The 20,315-nt window shown below is 41.5% G+C and overlaps 1 protein-coding gene across 4 annotated transcripts in view; it reads left to right on the forward strand.

The window, feature by feature from the left end:
- Window positions 1-20,315, forward strand: part of NUMB (NUMB endocytic adaptor protein) — a 232,027-nt gene that overhangs the window by 133,127 nt on the left and 78,585 nt on the right. For 3 of the 4 annotated variants that reach the window (XM_082484876.1, XM_082484873.1, XM_082484875.1), the window contains exon 2: window positions 5,569-5,656. The exons of the other annotated variant lie outside the window; for it this stretch is intronic. The gene's annotated coding sequence lies outside the window, so the exon portion shown is untranslated. The remainder of the gene's footprint in view (window positions 1-5,568; window positions 5,657-20,315) is intronic. 4 annotated transcript variants of the gene reach the window in all.

A 20,315-nucleotide genomic window follows, 5' to 3' on the forward strand; every position in this document is an offset into this window, starting at 1 on the left:
CCTTAGGGGGCCGGCGAGTGGGGGGGCGGTGGCGCCTCGGGGAATTGCGTGTGGGGGCCGGGGGAGAGGCGGGGGCGTCCTCCGGTCCCCGCCGCGGGGGGCAGCGGGGTGGGCCCCGGCGCGATCCCCGGGGTGGGGTGGGGTAGGGCGGGGGCCCGGCGCAGGTGGAGCCCGCGGGGACGAAGGCCCGGCGGGGAGCACCGAGCCACCGGCCTTGGGGAGCGACCACCACCCCCCTACCTCTCCCCCGCCCCGGGGGCGCTGCCGCTTCCTTGTCTCCCTCTCCTGGGGCCGCCTGTGCCTGCGGTCGCTCCTAGGCCTTGAATCCCGGCCAGGTTTCCGTCAGAGGGTCCCCCCGGCGCGGCCGCTCCCGGGCCGGCTGTCGCCGTGCGCGGCGCTTTGTATCGCCTCCCGCCCCTGCCTGCGGCCGCGGCAGCCAGTCCGGGGGGGGGGGGAGGGAGCCGGGTCTGCGGGAACTTTGGGCTTCCCCGAAATCCTCCGCCTCCTCTCAGCCGGGGCTGGGGCGCCGTGAAGTTTGGGAGGCGCCGGGACGAGAGGCTCCGAGGCGGGGGCGCTGACGGCCCGGCCCCGCCGCGGGAGTTATAAGGGGAAGGCCCCCCACCCCTGTATGCAGCCGAAACTCGTCTTTTTTTCACCCGGTTGGCGGCTCCGCCGGTCCCTCTGTGGCTGTGCAGCACCCGCCGGGCCGCACAAAGGAAGAGGCGGCCGCGGGTTCATCGCGCCCCGCAGCGCGCAGGAGATGGTTGATGAGCAACAGCGTGGTCGGGCGGAGGGCTGCTGTGTGCCCGGGGCTGCGCTGGCCACGGGCGAGCGTGGCTTCCCTCGGATTTCGGTAGCTAACGACGGGTTAAAACGCTGCTTCTGCTTGGAATGCGCTTAACATCCCCCCCCCCCCCCCCCTTTTTTTTTTTTTTATTGGGTTTATGGAGAGGAGCAGTCTTCGAGAATGAAATGATGCATCCCTCAGAGCAGAGTTAATGTCTTGCAGCAGCTCTGGTCTACAACTCCTTCGGTCCAGTAGATTTATGTAACCTGCTCATTAATGGTTTATGAGGTGATAAGGGAGCTTTTGGAGTAATTTCTGTGTGCTACCGTGTTTTGAGGTTGTTGTCAGTGTTTCTTAATTCAGCTGTACAGGTTAGGAGATACAACTGTGAACAATGTCTGATTGTACCGTTAAGGGGTTTGGTTTTGTTTTGCTTTGTTGTTGTGTTGTATTTTTGATCTTCCTGCTTCTCTACATAGGCTCCCAAATGGGGAGAATAGGTAAAATGGAAGGCACAGTCATTCTGTTTGGCTACAATGTTACTCTAGGTATGGCTTGTAGCAAAAAGTGTAAATATTTAAATGGATTTCTGACTCATCAGTTCTATTTGACTTATTGATCTATGGTTACTGCTAAAACGGTCTTTATGATTATGCAGAAGTTAATAGTTACCATAGAGAAACAGTATTGTTTTTCTGCTCATCAGTGTGTGTTTTCCATTTCTTCATCTCTTGGCAATTCTCTGTGGAAATGCTTTTTTTTTTCCCTTAGCAAAAATCTTACAGAAGAAATAAAAAATAATGTGAACGAGGTCCAAAAGAAATGAATTTGAGATGTGTTCATCCTTGCCTGTGATTCCCAAACTCTTTTGATAGCCTGAGTTATCCCTACAGTAAATTCTTTTTAATCTGTAATTGAATAAGGTGTTGGTTTTAAGCCTCAGTGAAAACTCTGATTTACAGAACTCCAAACATAACACATCAAAGAATGTTTTCCTAAAGTATACATACGAAGTGCAATTCAAATCAGCCATTTAAATCCTTATTAGCAGAAAATTTATTTTTCAGCCTGGGAATTACTTTCCTGCATTTATTACTTCTCTTAAATGTGTGGAAACTGAAAATGCATGTAAACTAGATAGAGTAGACGAGTTTGTTTATCTTCTCACCCTGGCATTGTGAAACCTTCTGGTTTTGTATTGGCAGCTGACAGCATTATGCATTTAGGGAGGAAAAAAAATCCGAACCAACAAGCCACGCTGGGCTCTTAAAACTCAAGAGACTTCTAAGTATTACATTTTGTAGTTTGATACAGCTGCTTGGTGTTGGAATGATCTGTAAGTACTTTTCTTTCCTACCATAATGAGTGTGGTGGGATAAAAACTTTCTGAAATGACAGTGACTATCCTTGCAAAAGTGCTTGCCTCCTAGGAAAAGGTACTATCAGGAAAACATATTGTTGTAGGTTTCTTACCGTGTGTTTGTAAGAGCTTGTTACAGCACCATACAGGATTCTTGAATTCTGCCTGTAGCTGTTTTTATTTCACCAGTAATATTGGTGGAGCTGCATAATATTGGAAAAAAATATATTTCCCTAATGCTATAGAAATTATATCTTCTGCTTTCTAGAAAAGGTGTTTTACAGAATCTCTCAGGTAAGAGATTCTCATGACAGCCTAAGCTGGTTTAATTGCTGACTTTGGGGTCCTGTCCTACTTATTGCACTCATCTGACACATTGCTGACCTTGTTCTTTTGAGGGGGGGGGGGAATCAAAGGTTATTTATATTTTATTTTGCCCGCTTATCAGTGACCATATGTTAAATTTATAGATTACTTGTTCAGTCCAGAGATCTCAATTTTAGTAAGTGACATTAGAGCGTATTGCCTTTCTTCTCCTACAGAGTACCGAACATAAATGATCAAGCTAAGACTTAACATGTCCTCTACAGTCATGTTGTTGCATTACCACCAGGGCAGCTTTGATTTCTCTAGTGATGCTTTCGCCAAAAGGAGCTGTTTTTCTGTGTTAGTCCTTCTTTGCTGATCCAGTTGAAAAGTGGTACAGAAAAATGTTGAGCTTCAGTTGGATCAACTGGCTGACTTCACGGCTATGCAAATGTTATTGCTCGTATAGGAGGAGGCTGTGACCACTCTTTTCTGAAGCAGCTCTATTTTTGTTTTGCCTAAGCTTGCCTAAACTTGGCAGCTTAAATTGGGGCTGTGGTGGTCGTGCCTCCTTCTTTACTGTGCATCTTCCGCTGCTGGCAAGGAAGCCTTTGTGGCTGCGAGTTAAGCAAAGTCAGGGACTTAATCAGGCTGGTAATGAATTGCTTTCTTGTTTTGTTGGGTTTTGGCTGGATCATGTTTCTGAACTGGCTGACCATTCAGGTCAGGGGGTGGGAAAGGGGCTTCCCATTGAAGTGAATGAGATAGGGGATGGGAGATGGGGCCATAGTAGCTCTGATTTTAAATTTCCTTGAGCTTTTCTGGAACCGTACATTTCCATCGACATGACTTGGGTTAACAAAGATGTATAGCAAACTGTTTTAAGATGGCTTGGCTGATAAAACCTCAAATAAATTGGAGACTCTTCTGTTTTTCTCAGCTGGCACATTCATGTGGGTGGTAACAGCGGCAAGTGGAGGATGATGAGCTAGGGGTGGGCTAAGCGCAGTAACCTCAGACTGACACAGCTATGTCTGGAAGAGGATTTGTTCTCATCTTAATTGTGGGATCCATGAAATACCCATTTTGAACTGATGTTCTTTACGGTGTATAGTTAAAGCAGATGCTGCATCAGAAAGAAGAAAACTTTCATAACGAGCAAGATCAGGAAGAATATTCCACTGTGCAGGAGGCAGAGGGTTTTTTTTTTTTCCTTTTCATTTTTATTGACCAAGACTCGCAAGCATTAATAGGCTGTCATCACTCTAGAAGTATAAATGGCATCATGTCATGTGTAACTGCAGTTACACATTCATCCAGAATCCTTTTAAGTGTGTTGTAGGAGATACCTCTGTGAAAACTTGAATTGCTTTGTTCAGCATTTGTCCTTACAGAGTAATTCTTTGTAGAGTCCTGGTGTTCTGTAGTTATTAGATGTGATGGCTTAAAGATGTTTCTGGATAGTAATTTATATATCTTCTGTTTCTGCAGAGTTGCGACTGAAAGTGTGTCAGGACAAATGTTTTGTATGTGAGAAATTGGCTGAAAGAGGAATATGGATGCCAAAATGTAAAGGTGCTCTTGAAGAAAGTGTGAAGCTGTTCATTTCAGAGTTTGGGGGGTCAGAAACAAGCTCTTGGCTTCTTTGAGTGCTGAATATGTAGGATTTTTGAGACTTTGCTGGTGGGTTTTGATATTGAAGCCAGAACCAAAGGTATTAGCCTTCTAAGTGAAATAGTAATATCAAATATAGTGTGTTAAGACTAGGACCAAACTGTTTGGAATTTTTTCTGGTTACCTTTTCTTTTCTAGGAAACAACAATCTGTAACTTCCTGGCGAACTGGATTGTAAATGATACCCTTTAATCTTTTGCTATACCCAGAAAGTTTATTAATCAGAACTGCTTTCGGTAGATACATACTTGGTCAATGGCCTGGGCTTCTTCACAGGGGTACAGATCTAGGAGCTACAAGTATTTCTGAGGCTATTGAGAAAAAATATATACTGGTGCACTTGGCTAGAACCACTCTTACTTTATGTGAACTGTTCTTAATCTGGATGTGACCACTTTTAATTAGTTTATTTTTCTAGGGAAAAAAAACCCACAAACCTTAAGGGGGTCTCTTTCCTTCTACTTTCAACATTGTTTAAACTTGATTAATGCAGTTCAAGCCTGTGTTGAGGCTCCACTCTCAGCAGTGAACTGATTTCAGACTGTTAAAGAAGTTGGTTTCCGTAATCCACCAGGACTAGCGATACCTTGACTTTACCAAGGCTGTGCAGTTTGCTGATGGGCACCACTGAGTGTATAACTGCCAGACTCTCCCAGTTACTCATTTTGCCTGGCAAGTGAATGCTTAGTGGCTGTTAAATGCTTGGGTCTTTAGTTAGCTGATAGCTTTGTGTGTTGACTTAAGATTTTGAGTGAGGATAGTCTGCTTTCAAAGGCATTAATTCATCAACTGCTGAAGTAAAAATCCGTGGAGACACGGGAATTTGTTCTCTCTACAGAAGAATGACACAAATAGAAACTTGGTTCACAATTGATATTGGCTGGGTCTAATTTTTGTTTAGTAACTAATGGTAAAAGTGTTGGATTTGTATTTTTACCTTGTATGCACAGTATGAGGGAAAAGCAAGTATGTTCCTTCCTTCTAAATGTGTTTAACAGCAATCTTCTAATTTTGTTCTTGGATGTTTTCTTCAGGAACTCGGTAGCACTAGACGGGATTATGTGAAGCAAATACCCAAATACTGTAGTCCCGTGAAACTTAATTGCTGGCTTGGCTTTTTGCTCCAATATTTGTTTCTTACTCAAAGTAATAACCTACATTCTGTGGAAAATAATCAGTGGGTACTTTTTTTCTCATAAAAAGACAATTGATACTCATTTGATTTGTACAGGTCGCTGTAGCTGCAGGGCTATAGAGCCGTATAGGCTGTGCTCTGGGAGTTGTGGCTGGCCTATGTCTCGGCAGTGGAATAGATGAATTTTGCAGCCTTTTCACCTGCTTTACTAATGGGCCTTTGTAAAGTATATACTTTTTTTTTTTAAGGCTGGCTATTTTATTGTCAAAGCCTGCTTAACATGATCTTTCTGCTGTTTTTCATTTACAGGAGTGAGATGTGATGCTGTTTCCAGAAAGCCTGTGAGGCTTAATCTGGTCTAAAAAGCCCAAGAAAGAATTTGGCTATCATTAAGGTGGTACTAGTCAAGGTTTAGTGCTTTGTGCTGGGCTGGGGGTCCTGTATGGGTTCTTCCTTCTAGTCCTGATCAATGCAGAGTCTGCATTTATGTTGAGTCATCACCTTTGAGGTTGAAACGTATTTCACCTGTGCTTCAAATTCCCAAACCCAGACTGAAAATGCCATATATGAGAATTAGAGTATCTGGTTTAAGGTCTTACATAGACCAGGTTTTATAGGATTCAGTGGTTTTGATACTGGTTTTGCTTTTTGTATTTTAGCAGATATTTACTAATATCTGGCTTTTTTTTTTTCCTTCCTTCCCCCCCAGTGAATTATCAGCAGTGTAGTTAATAGAATTAATTGTTCACGCTCTCGTATTAACAGGCCTTGAACATTATCAGAGGTTAATTTAATATTAAGTGTACAATTTTGCTTGTGTCTATAAATTTTGGTGTATCTCCATAGGTTGCAGTGACTACGTGAAAAGCATCTCTTATGCAACATGCACTTTCTTTAACTGGATTTGCACGGGGTGGCTTTGAAAGAGAGTCATGACATTTGTATACATATTATTTATTTACACATTAGGATTACTTGCTCTTTTTTTTTAGATGACATGAATTTGTTTTTCAGAGACAATTTGTTTGTTTAAAGCACCTCTCAACTGTGCCATGTGTGGATTTTCCTGTGTAAAGAATGTAGCCTGTAAAAAGCCACTCAGTCTTTGAGCAACTGGGCAGCCCTGCGCGTTTCTCTTAGCTTGGTAGCACAAAGCCAGCCTCGTGTAAGGGAATGAAGGACTGCAATTCGGTTGGCCTATATCTTTTTGACAGGATATTTATTGAAAACTTCTATAAAATAGTTGTTTTTATAACGGGCTTTTCATAGTTGATTATATATATTTTTTTTTTTGTGTAAGCTGTGTCTTGGATTTACTGTACGCAGCTGGCAAACAGTCACTGAATGCTTTGTCAAACTCTCTGGGTGTGTTTTGGATAGATGCATCGTGCTTATATTGAATATGAATTGTTTATCATTTCATTGAAATGTCTGTAATAGCATTATGTGTCTCTCTTTCCTTTTTTTTTTTTCCTTCAATTTTTATTGTGTCTAGGCAAATTGTGACCTGCTATCTTAGATGGCCTTAGAGGCTCCTTCACCAGACTGTAATGAATGGGATGGTAACTAAGCTAAGTAATTTCTGTGCTGCCCCCAGAATAGCACAGTGGTACATCAAGATAACTTTTAGGTTTTATTTTAGCCTTTTACTAACCTGAATACTTTGTGTCTTGGATTTTGATAAGGAGTACTCAAAGTCTGTGAGTGTTGGCCTCCAAATAAGGTCACTGTTATTTTTTCCTCAATACTGCAACACAAATGTTCATAATTGTTCAAAGGCATTAAACAAAAAACAAAAGCCTGTAAGATTGGCCTGGCACAAGCTCGAACACCAAAAATATATAAATAATTCTTTATTGTCTAGCAATGTAGGGTACACTCCTTTAAAGAAGTGTATGCACAGTACTATCTGAAAGTTTTCCTTGCTCTTAAAAGTACAAACTTTGTGCCTCAGAAATGACCTTTATTGCTTAAATGCACAATCTTAGCTGTTGATACAGATATAATATGGTTTCATGTTCATTACCTCACATTTCAGACTTGGTCCTGTACTTCAATTTTATTTTCAGTTGTAATCAGTTATTCTCTGTGTTATTAACTCTCGCTTTCGACATCATTTACTTTGCATGCAAGAGTTTGTTCTCAAGGTAGTTGTATCCACATAGTGTTTAGTATCTTGCCCGTGCACAGACCAGGAACGTAACTGGGACTAGAAAAAGTCAACATGGTTTGTCTGCCTACAGTATTTGTTGACTTTAAGCTAAGGACCCAATTCTGCAAATCTTACAGAGTAAACAATATTCATTATTCAAGTGGAGAGAAAAAAAAGAATTCGGCTCCAACACATGCTAATTTAACAACTGCTAAATTGCTATAGATTTAGTTCTTCCATTCTTCTGAGGCAGGCAGTGCTGAGGTAGAAATACAGATACACCAAATACAGCAAGGTCCTGTGAACCGTGGATGTGTTATTCTTGTTTTGAAAATCCTAAGGATGATAAGGAAGTTGATCAAAGTAATTATTTTTTTGAGGAAATCCGGGATGAAGATCTATCTGAGTCTGTCTTAATTTCCTCATTCCTCAATTTTCTGTCTTAATTTCGTTATAAGGTACTGCAGTGCTTTGCTGTGAATGAGTATGGTCACTTGGTTGGAAAAAAAGTTTTTCACAAAACAGCTTACCTTCTCCTGTTAGATGTTGTCTCTCACCTGCAGGAATTTGGTTGATTTGATAGTTTATTACCCTCTTTCATCTCCTGCATTTCAGACAAAAAAAAGGTATTCAGAGGTAAGAAACTTTTTGGAAATACGATGTATCCTGGAATTGTCTGAGATGCTGGATCGTGACTTGTCTCCAGTCTTGCCTGATGATGGCTAAGCTCCTTGCACTTCTGAATGGCAGTTTAGCGTCCGGGGACTGTTTGATTGTATATTCCAGGTGGTGTTTCTTTTTGTTGTTGTGTTTTGGTTTGGTTTTTTTTTTTTTTTTTTTTTTTTCCCAGCAGAATCAGTTCCCTGTTTCCACTTCTGCAAGTGCTAGCACTGGAGCTTTGGGTGGGGGAGAAAGAGCAGAGGGGCTGTGCTGTTCCTAAAAGGAAGTGACACGGATCCGGTGCATATGACTAATGAAACTATGAGCTAGTACATTTTGGAAGTAGTCCTGCTTGCTTCTGTCACCCTCAAAAGGTCCCACCTGAGGTGAAGATTATGCATCAGGAGCTCTTTCCTGGGAGTTTCTTCTAGATGCATAAGTGATCTCTGCCTAGGAGAGAGGCCACCAATAATGTGGCACAGGCTCGTTATGATGGCTCTGTGCCTCTTCCGTAGGGAGGCATCTGTAGCTCTGGTTATGTGAGCAGCCAGCTGCTGATGGTCTTGCCATAGGACGTAGGTTTCACAGATGAGAACGCATCTCAAAGGCATCAGTGATGGTACATCTCCTGACTATTACCCCATCGTCTTGCTGTCTGCTTCTAGTAGATGAAAAGATGTTGTCTGAACCAACTGGGTTCTGCTCATTGCCTTAGCCCTTCCTCCCTGTGTAGTGTATCACTATCCAGTGGCCAGACTGTGTTTTGTCCCCTTGCATAATAGCCCTAGAAGTAAGGGTTTCTGCACGTAAAGGCTGTGCAGCCCTCTAACCACAAGTAAATAGTAGTATTTGAATGGGTGTCTTGCTTTTTACAGTATTAGATCGAGTGGGAAATGGAACCAATTGGTGTGGGCAAAATGTAGGCAAATGCTAAAATGATTAATGAGGTGATTGTGAAGATACAGTTTATCTTGCTAATGATAATGTTACCTTGGGGGGGGGCGGGAGGGGGGGGGAACCAACACCAGTAGCACCCAAATCTTCCTTCCTTCAGTTTTTCCACAAAGAATGGAAACCTTCATTTCTTTTATGGAGCTAGGCTATGGGGTTGGGTTTTTTGTTCCCTTCTCAAGTCCCTGGCTTTAGTTGCATCTGAAAATGTACAAACATGCTTACTCCAGTCGTCTTACTATGGCTTTTATATAAATGATCGCTTATTGTTCAGTTTACTGCTTCAGTGTCTAGGTAAATTCTGTGTAAGCTTCCTTTCCACTCCAAAGATGGTGTTTCAACATTCTAATGTGCGTATTTCTGCTGCGAGACATATCACATATATATAAAAACTGATTAGTTGCAACTACATTTGCCTTTATCTTCATGAAATAGCTAATGATTTGTTGACTCATCTATTTGAGATGGTGTGGCAGCCGGTCTAGTTTTGAGCAGAGATACTAGATCAATCTACTGTGAATTGCTGTCCCAGTTTCTTCAGTGGAAAGGGACTGGCGCCTGCCAGTCTTGCGTCATATCATCCCCAAATCCTGAGGACTGCTGTTCTATGGTAGTTGTAAAATGGCTATAGCCATAGTATCTTGAAATTCAGGTTAGAATTAGTTTAATCTTCCAGGACTTTTAGATATACTTTGTGGCATTTGTGGATATCAACAGCAGTTCATGACTGAAAATTGTGTTTTTAGACTGCACTTTCCTTGGTTTACCATGTGATGTAGCATTTATAAGGCATGTATGGCTGGTAGGGCTCTAAATAATACTGGCTTAAAGCTGCACGCCAAATTCTTGGGACATTCTGTTTTCAGATAGTGGGGAGTGGTGCGAGTGCAAAATACGCTGGGATTGCTTCTCTGACAGCTATTTACATGGAGCTGTGAATAACCATACCACTCGGGACTTAATAGCTCTTAAGATCTAAGCAAAATAGTTTGTTGAATTCTGGTAATTCTTAGCTCTTGCTTCTTTTAGACACATCAGAATGATTGAAGACAATCACTAGTTTAGGGAAGTTTTAGTTTTTTGTTCTCCCCCCCCCCCCCCCGAGGAGCACCACATTGTTTTCATCTTTTAAAAACAAACAAATACTAGTCACCATGTTTGGTGTCATTAATGAATACTTATTTAGCTTCAATAGGCTGTTTAAAAAGAAAATTTAAAAAGTAATGTTCCCGTAGTAATTCTGCTATGGAGTGTATGGACATCAATCTCATTTATGCTTAGGTGCTAGAGCAAGCTCCATTACTGTATTAAATTAGATATTGCATAACTCTACCTTGGGGACTTCATTATCTGCTGTTTTGAGTTTGGAACTGGGTTACAGAAGTTCCTGGGCTTTAATGCTAATTATTTCCTTTTGTGCAGTTTAGAAGTTGTTTTTATTTTCCTGAAGGTAGGAATTCATGTCTTCATACATCCCTCACAAGTCTTTAGTCCCAATAACATTTGTAAAGGACTTAACCAAGAGAACTATCATTAATATATATTATTTTCTTAGTTATAATTTCCTAATGAAGTTGGGATCATTTAAGTTCAGACATATGGAAAATGTGTGAGGTAGTTACTGTTTAGATTGTAACATATTTCATTACTCTCAGTCTAGTTTGTAGCAAAAATAGGGAAGTTCTTTGCATCCATTTAAGGTTTTTATTACTTGTCTTTTTGGGAATAGAAATATCACTTATGGTGTATCTCAAAGGTGATCAGAATAGTTTAACATGCTTAAAATTCCCTTTGATTTTGTAGTAAGTCTGTATCGTTGTGTAGTGGTCTTTAAGCAGGTAGTAGAACGTTTCTTGAACTGTGGCTAATAGAACATCTGAATGTCAGAAATTCAGGTTAACAGCAAAGGAGAGAGGCAGTACAGTAGCAGATTGTATAATTCTGTGTTCAATCGATGAAATAAATCCAATGTGGAGGACTCATTCAAAATATAATTCTTGTGGTATGCAGAAAGTAAAGGATGCTGAAGAAAATTGCAAATTCTTTGCTGATTTTGCAAACTAAAATGTTCCATGGTGCGGCACAGGTTTATTGAACAGGAAGCTGGTTGGTGGATCCTCTCTATTTTCTTTTTTTTTTTTTTTCCTTCTTATTTTCTTTAACCTTTTCCCATATAAACTTCAAGGGGAAAGGTGCAGGTTCTTTTAGTGAAAGACGAACTTGTGACATCTGGCATAATTTTTATTTTGTTCTACAGGTCTATCCAGTAATACGTTATTTGGGGTTACATCCAGAAGGCTTAAATTTTGCAACGTTAACGTTCAGGTTCTTGGCATGCCAGACTCAGGGTTGTGAATCATGGTTTGGTTCTCGTGTGGTGCGTGGTGAAAGGTTAAGAATGCGAGAATGGACTAGATGATCTCCAGAGGTCCCTTCCAACCCTGATGATTCTGTGAATGTCTTCGAAAAGAAAGAATATTTACTGCTCAGGGTAGCAAATAAAGCACAGATGAGACTCGAGTCCTCTTACTTTCTGGGGATAAGGTGCCACACTCTAAGCTGCAAGATGCTTATCATCCTTGGGATTTATAGTTGTAAGCCTCTTTTGAAGTTTAAAACATTTCTGTGGTTCATGGGTCATTCCTTCTAAAATACCACTGAAGGAGGTAGTAGAGGTGGTAGATGTGCCTCTAGGCAGTGTTACGACATTCTAGAAATGAAACAGCTCAGGGCATGAGCTGTAAGCTCAAAAATGTATTTCCCAAGCAAGTCCTGTTCACTAACAAGTATTTTTGATCCTGGCAATGACACTGCTGAGGATGTCTAAGGATACCTCATGAATTCTTAACCTGACTGTTTGCTGCCATTGGAAGAACTGGTCTCATTGCCCATCTTGTGCTTCTTCTGTGTCTTTTGTGTTTGACTCTTTCGTAAACCATAACCGTTCAATGAAACCAGCAGAAAGTGAGTATTTTCTGCTGCTGTGATGAGCTGAATTGTCTCTAAGTGGTCTGGCAAATGCTGGTGAAAGGGAGAAAGGGAACTAAGGGAAGCAATGGATTGGTACAACCACCTCCTGCAACCGAGTCTTAAATGTGAGGGGATCGTAGTTTACATCAGTCCAGGTTCTCCAGTGCAGGGAATCAAGGCAGCTGATTAAACCTAGGTATTAAACCTAGGTCAGGTTTCCACGTGGATGAGTTTTGGGATGGTAGGAGAGCAAGAAGGTTGTTTGTGTGTTTGGGGGTGGAGGAGGGGAAGTTGCACAAAGTAGTAAACAAAAAAGGAGTTGCCCTTGAAAAAATACAGTATTTCAGCTTTTATGAGGGGGAAGTGTTTTATGTCATCACTTTGAAGATGTTCCTCATTCCAAAAAAAGTAATAGAAGATGCATTGGACTAGAGAGGTGGCCAAGGGCAAGGATGGCCTTCTGGCTCAGTTGTCAGGGTCCTTTTCTGAAGGAGGAGAGATGATTGTGGAAGTTGTGGTGACTGACTTGAGAACTGTGGGACTTTTTTTTTCCTTTTTCTTTAGTGTATAGATGTAACACTCTTGGTATGTAAGGTTTGGTTGGTTTTTTTGTTTGTTTTTTTTTTTTTTTTTTCTTTGAATGAGGGTTACTTGGTCAAGTGGCAGGTAGGTTGGTGCTAGGTGGGTAGTGGTGGGGAAGTGCCAGCTTTGAGGAGATCTGTCAGGTGCCTGAGTTGTGTAGCCATGACTAGGGAACAAGTGCCGTGCTTGCATGGGAACAGGTGCGTTAGAGAATTTCACTTATGCAAAAGCTTGAGCCATGGCAAACTTTAGGCTGTGAGAGGAAGGATGTTATTGCTTGTGAGTCCCTCATGTCTTTTCATCTCACGCCATTGCTGACTGCCCTTCTCTCTGCCTCTTAGGGGAAGGAAGAGGAAACCTTATTTATTTCAGGAGCTGCCTCTTACAATACAGAGAGCTCAGCAAGCACTGATTTTTGAGACAGGTGCTGTAATGAAAACAAGCATTTATATATTAGTTTCTGAAATTTCTTCATTTAACTGGCTCTTGCTTTCAGAAAGGCTGCATCAAACACAGCAGAGTTTGTATGTCTCTGCTTGAAACCCTGAGGCACCAGCAAGTGCAGATGCAGCCACTTTCCCTAACTGTTCGGTACTGTATTTCACTTGTTAAAGATGTGGAACCATCAATTCAGTGTATCTAACCTGTTACAGGCGATAGCTGTGACATGGTCACTCTGTTACTGTGTTCAGTGTTACTGAAGCATCAAGTCAGTACCTTTTAATGCTAACTTCCACTTACCTTTCTAGCAAAAGAGTATAGCAGTATCAGGTACCCATGTCTGGACTGATAATGTAGCTGATTATCAGGCTGTTAGTCCCCAAACAAGGTCTGCCAAGAGTACCGAATTTCTAGGAAAAAATAAAAATTGTTAACTTTAAACAGCCTGTGCAAGGAAACCCAGTGTAGCTGAGCTCAATTAAGTTTGAAAATTCATCACATGGACCAGTTATTAGTGAGGTAAACACCTTGTATTTATGGAAGACCTAAAGAATTTTAGCCATGAAAGAAATGCTGTATGATTACAGACTCAGTGAAATTTATTTGGGTAGGAGGTAGTGTTTAATTTCAGTCTGCTCCAGCCAACTTTTCTGTAACACTCTGTAATGCTAAATGCCAAGTAATCACTGTTTTTAAAAGTTATTTTGAAGTAAACTTGCATGTTGCATATAACTTAGGAGAAGAATCTGAATATTTCATCTCTTTCCCTGGTAAAGATGCCTGCTATGTTTATGCAGCTATACCTCAGTACTTTATCCTTAACGTTTCTATGGAATTTTCTGAGTCTGTTAGTTTGCAGTCTCTCTTTAAAGAGTGGTGACTGAGCATTGTTGTGTGCAAGTCTGACTTTAAATAGGCAGTAAACAGCAGAGTTTGAAACATGTGGTTTCCCAGTTTTAGTTCTGTGATGAAGACAGCTGATCTAGAGGAATCTTAATGGGATTATGTATGCTTTGATTTTATTAAAAGGAGTCTGGTTTTGCCCAAAACTTCCCAACGTAACTGTTGTAGGTTCAGTTTTATTGTGGATGCAGAATGATGTGTGCCATTATACAGTCCAGGTGCTTTTGCCATTTAAACACTGTAATCTATTCCTACTCTTTGCTTTAAAAGCCTCTAAATTTTTTAGTATTGGTAATTCACTGATAGGATGTTATTTGGGATTGAGTTGTAGTAGGAATGGTCAATTTTGAGAAATGAGTGTGTACTTTTCTCCTTACCCCCTTCGTTCTGGTGTGTGACACCAAATGGACAGCTTATTTGTTGTGGCAAAGCTGTGATTTGGCTGTTTTTGCTGAATGGAGTTGTCGAGTCTCCTGTGTCTTAATATCGTAAAGGTGATCCAATAAGTTGTGTGTGTGTATTGGCTAAATCTTATTTTTATGCCTAAAATAATGAGGGGTTATTCTTAGGATGGTGTCTTCAAAAGTGGGTGTTCTGCTGTTTGTGGAAAAGCTCTACCAGTTGTTCTAGTAATTTCTAAATCTCTATGTATAGACAGGCATTCAGATTTTTAAAGTCATAAGCTTTATTTATTCCAAGCAAAGCAGAATCAGATAACCCCTCCCTGTTTTGCTGGAGGCTAAGATCAAAATTCTTTCTGAATTTGGCAAGCAACTCTTGCATTGTGTTGTGGAACTGACTTTTTTTTTTTTTTTTTTAATTCCTTGATGCCTTTATCTTTGTGAAATAGCTTGTACATGGGCACAGGGGTTCTGCTGGTAAGTGTCAGAGTGGGCTGCCTGAAAGTGAAGTGTGAGACTTGTGCTTAGGCATGGAGATAATCCTACCGATGTACCTTAAGAAGATAGCTGAAGAGAAGTCTGAGCCCGGGGAAAACTATAAAAAATGGATGCCTTTGAGCACTGTTTAATACAAAGGAGGTGTTAGGGTAATGAAAGCGATTGATAATCCAAGTTACTTGCTGACATACTTCCTCCTGAAATGATTACTTATGTAACTCATTTAATTTTCTTAAATTATAGTGAGAATGAATTGCCTTCAGTGAGTTGCCTTTAGTCCAGTTACGTTTATCCAATTTGTTTAATTCTTCAAGCAGTTATTTCAGATTCTGACTTTGCAACTGTTCTGATGTGACTCCTTGCAGATAAGCTCTTTGCTATGAATGTGAACAGGTTTGTTTCAAAGTGAAGAGTTTAATAGAAATTGAACTAGGAAAAAAGCTGAGAGTCTTCAAAGTGAGAATGCATATTAGCGGGAACATTGTGTGAGGCTTTTGGAGAACAATTTTTGTTTGATTCTGAAATAATCTGGATGAAGTCCACCTCTTTAAAGGTGATATTGAAAGCTTTTTTTTCTCTTCTACTTGTTTCATAAAACTTGATCATGAATAAAATTTTCTTCTTGTCAAACTCAGTTTTCCATTATTCTTCAAGTGGGAAAGCTTAAAACTTTCAGAAGACTCGAAGGGGCAGATCTTATCCTGGAAAAGTCCATTTTCATACTGAGTAGATGAAACAACATTTCCTGCCTCTTTCTTAGTGAGGCAGGCTTGCTCAGAACAGGAGGAGCTGAAGAGGAAGCCTTTACCTGGATATGGTTTCCAGCTCTTGTCCCTTTACAGTCAGCACCCTTCCTCTCAACCCAAGTGCCTTCAGGAGGCGGCTGCTGCTGCTGCAGGTCAAAGATCAGGTGCTGATTTCAGAGCGATGGCGAACCTACAGGCTGTAGAGGCCTCTGACTAGGTGGTGCAAGTGAAGATCTTCCTGTAAAAGCACTGGACGACTCAGTACACAGTTATTTTCCAGTGAAGTGGTTTGTTTTGTTAGCACAGAGATAATGGTGTCTGCACCAAAGAAGTACTAGCAACATGAGCGGAGGAATGTGTTGCTTCAAAACTCTTGCTATTCAAGGTATGTTCTACCTTGTGGTTCTTAGGTCCCACGCTAGGTTAACATAAGCAATGATCCTACAGGAGGCAGGTATAAGACAAGCTTTTTCTTCCTCCCACGGTCTTATTTTAAGTTTGATCTTTTTTTCATTTTCTGGGGTTAAAAAATACATTTGTTCCTGAAGACAAAAGGGTGTGTTCAAAAGGCACTTCAAGGAGCAAAAAAAAAAAAAAAAAAAACCAAGAAATTAAGTAATTAGAGGTTGTAAGTACACAGTGAGGACTATCTGTTTAAATAAAAGTGACTTGCAAAGCTTGTGTGTTGGTTTGGGTTTTTTTGTCTTTATGGATGCTGGAGCCACAAGGTCTACCATGATTCTTTTAAAATCAATTCTGGATACAAAAGTGAGGGAAGGATCTCACAGTTATGATAAGGCACAAGTCTGTAATTTCTTTTTGCAATTAGTTCAGTCATGCCAACTGGAGATTTTCAGGCTCATAAATTCAGTAGTGTTCATAATTAATCTAACAATTAGAATTTGTGTTAAAATACATAGACTTAAACTCCCCGAAATCCTCTGTGACTGCCTTTGCTGAAAGTGAAGATACATCCACTGACACAGACAACATAATTCTTAACTGCTGGGTAAGCTGGAAAATAACAATGACTGAAAATGGGCAATGTTTTTCAATTAACAGGACTTAAAATATGAAGCCTTGTCTGTAGGGATCCTTCCTCTAAAGGCAATTTTAACCTGGTTGCTAGGAGAATCTTGGGTCAGTTGGTAGCGGTAGAGATAGAAAAATGGCCATTTCTGTCCTGAGGCCCAACTCTACTGGGGCTATAACAGTGTTAACCACAAGTGCCAATCGATAATGCTCAAAGGGTATGTGGTAATTTTTTAATTCTGACTGTAGGAGGCTGAATGCAAGCTGATACTCCCCAAAAAGTGTATTAGCAGCACTGAGAAAGTGTTAGCCTATTAACCAACTGATAACATCAACTTTTATGAAAACAACTTTCTTTTTGGATAAGTAAGTTGATGTCAGATGTCATTATTTGTCTGAGTACTGTTACCAAACAGACATGAAGTCTCCAACTCTAGATAAGCTTTGTATTAGTCTTCTATACTGTTCATAGTATGGCATTCGGTCACAAAATAAAACTTGAAATAAAAATAATAGCAATAGTGAAAAAATACATATGTGTCTGGAAATTGGGTAATGTGCTGATGCTGAAGCAGCTTGATGTTTGGTGTCCTCACATCTAACACTGTTTGCAAAATAAATTCTTCCAAAAGTAAATTTATCAGTAGAATTTGAGTCTAAAACATGCAGACTTGCAATGGAAGTTATCCTTGCTTTTGGAGTAACTGGTTGTGAAGGCAGATTGTTCTTCACAGAAAGATAATCTGTAAAGGTAGCTGACACATACTTCACCGGTAAGGTGCAAAACTGGTTGTATTTATTCATCTCTTCTACTGTGCTCTTAAACTTGAAGGCATTTTAGATGTCAAGAACAGAAAAGGCTATATTTTGTGGAATCATGGAGTTTCAGAGTTGGAAGGGACCTCTAGAGATCATCTAGTCCAACTCCCCTGCTAAAGCAGGATTGCCTAGAGTACATCACTCAGGACTGCATCCAGGTGGGTCTTGAAAATCTCCAGAGAAGGGGACTCCACAGCCTCCCTGGGCAGCCTGTGCCAGTGCTCTGTCACCCTCACCGTAAAGAAGTTTTTCCGTGTATTTGAATGGAACTTCCTGTGTTCTAACTTGTGCCCACTGCCCCTCGTCCTGTCACTGGGAACCATTGGAAAGAGCCCGGCTCCATCCTCCTTCAACCCACCCTTTAGATCCTTGTAAGCATTAATAAGGTCTCCCCTCAGCCTTCTCTTCTCCAGGCTAAAGAGTCCCAGCTCTCTCAGCCTTTCCTCATAAGGCAAATGCTCCAATCCCTTAATCAACTTAGTTGCCCTTCGCTGGACTCGCTCCAGCAGTTCCCTGTCCGTCTTGAACTGGTGAGCCCAAAACTGGACACAGTATTCCAGTTGTGGCCTCACCAGTGCAGAGTAGAGGGGGAGAATGACCTTCCTCGACCTCCTGGCCACACTCTTCCCTATGCAGCCCAGGATTCCATTGGCCTTTTTGGCAACAAGGGCACATTGCTGGGTCATGGATAATTTACTCTCTACTAGGACCCCCAGATCCTTCTCCTCCGAGCTACTTCCCAGCAGGTCTGCCCCTAACCTATACTGGTGCTTTGCATTCTTCCTCCCCAGGTGCAGAACCTTGCACTTGCTTTTGTTGAACCTCATTAGGTTCTTCTCTGCCCAGCTCTCCAGCCTGTCCAGGTCACGCTGGATGGCAGCACGGCCTTCTGGGGTGTCAGCCACCCCACCCAGTTTGGTATCATCAGCAAACTTGCTGAGGATGCACTCTGTCCCCTCATCCAGGTCATTAATGAATATATTGAACAAAATTGGACCGAGTATTGACCCCTGGGGGACACCACTAGTTACAGGCCTCCAACTAGACTCTGTGCCGCTGATCACAACCCTCTGAGTTCTGTCACACAGCCAGCTCTCAATCCACCTCGCTGTCACCTCATCTAGCCCATACTTCCTCAGCTTCCTAATGAGGATGTTATGGGAGACGGTGTCAAAAGCCTTGCTAAATTCAAGGTAGATGACATCTACGACTCTCCCCTCATCCAGCCAACCAGTTCTAACATCACAGAAAGCTATCAGATTGGTCAAGCATGATTTACCCTTGGTAAATCCATGTTGACCACTTCCAATAACTTCCTGTTCCTCAACGTGTTTGGAGATGACATCCAGAATGAGCTGCTCCATTACCTTCCCAGGGGCAGAGGTGAGACTAACGGGTCTGTAGTTCCCTGGGTCCTCCTTCTTGCCTTTTATGCAGATCGGAGTGACGTCAGCCTTCCTCCAGTCCTCGGGCACCTCTCCTGTTCTCCATGACCTTTCCAAGATGGTGGAGAGTGGTCTAGCAATAACATCCGCCAGTTCTCTCAGTACTTGCGGGTGCATCTCGTCAGGGCCCATGGACTTGTGAATGTCCAGCTTGGCCAAGTGGTTTCTGACCCGATCCTCCTCAACTGAGGGAAAATCTCCCTCTCTCCAACCCCTTCCCCCTTGCCTCCAGGGTATGGGATTCCTGAGGGACAGCTTTAGCAGTGAAGACCGAAGAGAAGGCGGCATTCAATAACTCTGCCTTCTCTGTGTCTTCCACCACTCACAAGTTTCCTTTGCTTTGTTAAGCTGGACATTCCTGAAAACGTGTGTTCAAATTAAGCAGGACTACGATAAGGTCTAGTAATTGTTAATAACACAATAAAAAGTACCAAGTTCCAATTACAAGTGTTCACTTGAATCTGTATTAAAGCAATCTTCTGCTTTTCTTCCTTAATCATCTTAATGAAGGCAGACATCAGTTACTTTGAAACTCTCAGTATAATAGTTCAAGTATTTTTCAAATGTTTGATCTAATAACTGGGGGCGAATGTTGCCAAAGTCCAAAAGAAATTGTGAAATGCAGTTTATAGTAATGGGTGTAATGTGTTTTAAATTTAGTCTGTGAAGTCTCCCTAGTAGAAAAACTGCTGGTATTAGGAAAAGCTATTGGTGTTACTATAGTCGCAAACTAGACAAGTGAAGACAGACTTAATTTAGTGTTTACCATTTGACTTCCAATGGTTTGTATAGGTCTACTGAAACAATTCCTAGCATTGGCAAAATCAGAGTTTACTTCTTCTCAATGCTTTGTGTTACAGGGCCTTAATTATAGTCAACCATGAAGTTCCAAGTAGAACAGATTTTGTCAACACTGAAAAATTGTAAAAGCCTAGATTTTTTTTTTTTTTTTTTTTTTTGTATACCCTACCAGGGATGTTGTTGGTGCTGATGGAGTAAAAGCCTGAACTTGCAGGTTGTGGGTTATCCTCTGTACTTTCTGAAAAGATCAGCTATAAGCTGCTGTTAGCTCAGTCCTGGTATGTTGAACTGTTAGCGGCTGCCATACTTTGAAGCCTGCTGGTGACATCAGAGATAGCCTGCTGTTAGCTTAGGGTCCAATTCCAGCCTTTGAGACAGATTTTTTGTTCTTTTTCTGACCCTTTGTAATGCCTAAGTGTAGTCAATACTTGCCTTTGTTTTGGGATTTTTCTCTGGATTGCTGAGTAATAGATGCATAGATGCAAAGTCTACTCAGATCCTCTAAGGTCTGTTGGCTACTGCTTATTGCAGTGCATCCCGACCAGCAGTGCTGTCGGGTCCCAGCTGGACTGAGGAAGCAGCACAGCTGCTGCTCGAAAGCTCCGTGCAGAATTACAATTTCCACCAACAGCTGGTTCTCTGCTAAGCAGAC

The sequence above is a fragment of the Vanellus vanellus genome, assembly GCF_965231255.1.
Source record: "Vanellus vanellus genome assembly, chromosome: 6".
Taxonomy (NCBI): Eukaryota; Metazoa; Chordata; class Aves; order Charadriiformes; family Charadriidae; genus Vanellus; species Vanellus vanellus.